Source organism: Nothobranchius furzeri, chromosome 14 (assembly GCF_043380555.1).
Source record: "Nothobranchius furzeri strain GRZ-AD chromosome 14, NfurGRZ-RIMD1, whole genome shotgun sequence".
Taxonomy (NCBI): Eukaryota; Metazoa; Chordata; class Actinopteri; order Cyprinodontiformes; family Nothobranchiidae; genus Nothobranchius; species Nothobranchius furzeri.
This window is the reverse complement of record NC_091754.1, coordinates 2,714,441-2,717,769: the sequence shown is the minus strand read 5'-3', so window position 1 is coordinate 2,717,769 and position 3,329 is coordinate 2,714,441. Positions and strand designations below refer to the sequence as shown.

At 41.9% G+C, this 3,329-nt stretch overlaps 1 pseudogene; it reads left to right on the top strand.

Annotated features, from left to right (window-relative positions):
- The first annotated feature begins 441 nt into the window (after positions 1–441).
- On the top strand, positions 442–1,330 carry LOC107389363 (olfactory receptor 4B13-like; annotated as a pseudogene).
- Positions 1,331–3,329: the final 1,999 nt, after the last annotated feature.

The following is a 3,329-nucleotide window of genomic DNA, read 5'->3' as shown; positions in this document are numbered from 1 at the left end:
GATTAAATGTTTAATGCATTGGAGAACCTTGTTAATAAAATGTCCACTCAACGTCTGGCCTCTAGAGGGCGCTGTGAAATCATGCTAATCCCAGATGTGGAGCAGTACCTCTCAGCAGTTTTGTTGCTTTATTAAAATCTGTTTCAGGAGGTTTGTCTAGTTTATAAACTGTTTTATAAAAGCTTATACTTCAGTTCTGGCTTGTTATTACTATTTAGTTTCTTCAAACAAAAATGTTTCTTCCATTGTTGGAAAACCCGTCCTGAACCGTTCTCCTCCGGTTCCGCCTGGAGAAGCACCACTGCTCTTCCCAGCAAATTCAAAACCAGTAGAGTCCCGCTTGGATCCCTGATTGGCTCAGCTGGTTCTGCTGGTCAGGTTGGCTTTTAAACAAGCAGTCGCCTTGCTGAGAGCTGCTAGGAGAGACGATTGCTGATCAGGATGAATAATGCTTCAACAGTATGTTTTTCCTCAGGTCTGAACGAAACAAAGACCTACACATCATCTCTTCTTCTTCCTCAGCTTCCTGTGTTACTGTCTAATAACCCTGGTGAAGGCTTGCCTCATTCTGATCATCTTGGACAATAACCTCCATGAACCCATCCTGCTGTGTGCTTTTTGCATGAATCAACTTTATGGAGTGATGGGTTTCTTCCGTAAGCTTCTGTGGGACCTGCGCTCTCCTGTTCACATGGCATCATATTCAGGCTGTCTGGTTCAGGGTCAGGTGATTCACTCCTTCACCTGTGACCCGTCCATCCTGGCTGTCATGGCGTACGACCGCTACCTGGCTATATGTCGACTGCTCCTGTACCACTCTGTCATGTCCAAGCAGAAGGTCACAGAGTTAGCCGTTCCTCCTGGTTAATGCCGTTCGGCATCGTGGCTGTAGGCATTTTTGTAACTTCCAGGCTGACTCTGTGCAGCTCAACCGTCAGCAGGCTTTACTGCACAGACTGGAGCATTGTGGCACGGCTCTGGCTTGTTTTCCAGCTCAAGTTACAGCAAACACCATCACTGCAGATGTAGCAATAATCATTTACGTGTGTCACGGCATCTTCATCATTTGGTCCTCCATCTATCTTATTAAAACTTGCAGCAGATCTATAGAAAGCAGAGCAAAGTTCATGCAAACATGCGTCCCACATTTAATCTCCCTGCTCGTTTTTTCTGTGGCGGTGCTTTTCCACCTGGCAAACATGCACTTCGCCTCTGAACGCTCACCTCAAGCGCTACTGAATTTGGTTGCAGTAGAAACGTTCCTCCCATCATGAATCCTCTCATTTGTGGTTTCAAACTGACTAAAATACGAAAGAAGATTCTGCATTAAAATGATCCCATTAACAAATAATGCACAATAATTCTGCCTTGAGATCATTTTCATTGATGTTTTTGTTCATTTTGAAGTAAAACACATGGAAAATAACAAATAATAGATTACAAGACTTTTTAAAAATATTTAATCTGTTTTATTATTATTATTGTTATTATTGTGCATTTAACTTTATTTTACACAAATTCTATTTACAAAACACAGACAAAATAACTGTTTATCTTCATTGTTTGTTTATATTCTGAGGATGTGCAGAAAAGCGTTTCATCATGACCATATTTATAGGTAAAATGATTATAATCCCTCCACTCGTGTGGCTTCTGAGAAGGCAAATGATCAGTGAAGGCACACAGGCTGTTAGAGAATGAAACCTCCAAAATATAAAAACAATATGAATTCTTAATAAAATGTGAGAAATTATTAAGAAAAACTGACATTTTGGGCAGCAGTTGCTCTTAAAGAGCAAGTCACCCCCTACCAAAGTCTTACGTCACACCCACTTCCTGTTTGAAAAATGCAACAAAGGCCGTGTTTGGGATGAGCGGCGCCTCGCCTGGAAAACAGATGAGAGCAGAAGGACGCAGCGGGGGAGTGGCTGTCAGCCGGCGTTTGAGTGGATGAAGATATGGCGTTAGCGTTCGAACTTGTTTAATTTTAATTCTGGTGCCTGTTAACAACTGAAACACATTCTCACATGCTTGTGGACATCATAAAATGTGAAGATATGACTGTAATAATAAGTAAAGGTCATCAGCTGTAGATCTGTAGTGTGCTTATAGGAAACGTGACAAAAGAAAACAAATCACATTTCTTTTTATGGCCTAGTTGTCCTCATCAGCATAACAAAATTTATAGAATACATGTGAACAACTAACGTTTCGCATTCTACCACCGGATGTTTGGATCAGAATGGGAACCAATCAGCTCTTAGATCAGGTGAGAGCCAGGCGTCTCCCGTCATGCTCTAGGTTTTGCAGCTGGTGGAGAGCAACTGCAGCGCCTTACTTCAAAATCTGCGGCCGCCTTGATCTCACAAGGTTGTCGTTGCCTACGTAGGCGTGACGTCAGAGCAAGTCGGTGTTTAGTCGGACACAAAGCCGGCATGCACTGCGCGCCGAGCACCAGTGGCCTAATCCACGCAGAACTGGCTCATCTTGAACACGGCCAAATGCTGTTGCCTGGCAGACCTAGAGGGCGGAGCTGCTAACAAACACACACAAGCTCACAACCACATTGTGACATCATAATGTACCAGCTAACATCATATAATGCCTCTTAGCCAATGGCAATGGCAGACAAACACAGTGCAGAGTTTTTACCTGAAGAAGGCACAGCACTGACAGTTTTAGGCAGAATATTTGAATTTTAACTAAGATGCACTAAAGTGCCAAATTATCGACTACACGTGTCTTCAGCATGAGTACACACTTGTTTATATAATTTACCAGCTAACAAAAGCTGATTTGGGGTGACTTGCTCTTTAAAGGCACACATAGTAGGCTTGTGTATTTATTTGAATAAAATGATTGTTTATTTTATCTGTAAATTTGACAATTGGCTTCATCTGTAATACTGCTTATTTGGAGAAGGAAAAATAATGATTGTTTTGGAATAGTAACCTTTTCCCCAACTGTTCCTTTGAATAGTTGTGATGGACAAAGAGGACTTTTCAGAACATTTCCAGGAAAATACTAATATGGGGAAGGGGGGGGGGGGGGGGGGGTCTGGAGTTTCCTGGCCAAAATGGGAGACTTGACAGGTGTACTGTTAGACTATTTACATTTATGATTATTAAACTTTTTAGGTAGAATCCAAAAAAGAATAATTCGTTTTTGTCTAATCTAATTTTTCACACAGTAAAAAAATCATATATTTATATTCTGACACAGTTTGTTTAATAAAGGTGCAGAAATATTAAAGTACATTCACTTCAGGTGGGTTTTAGGTGTGAAGCCAGTGCGGCCGCCGCGCCGATAGGGGGCAGCAGCGGCGTCGC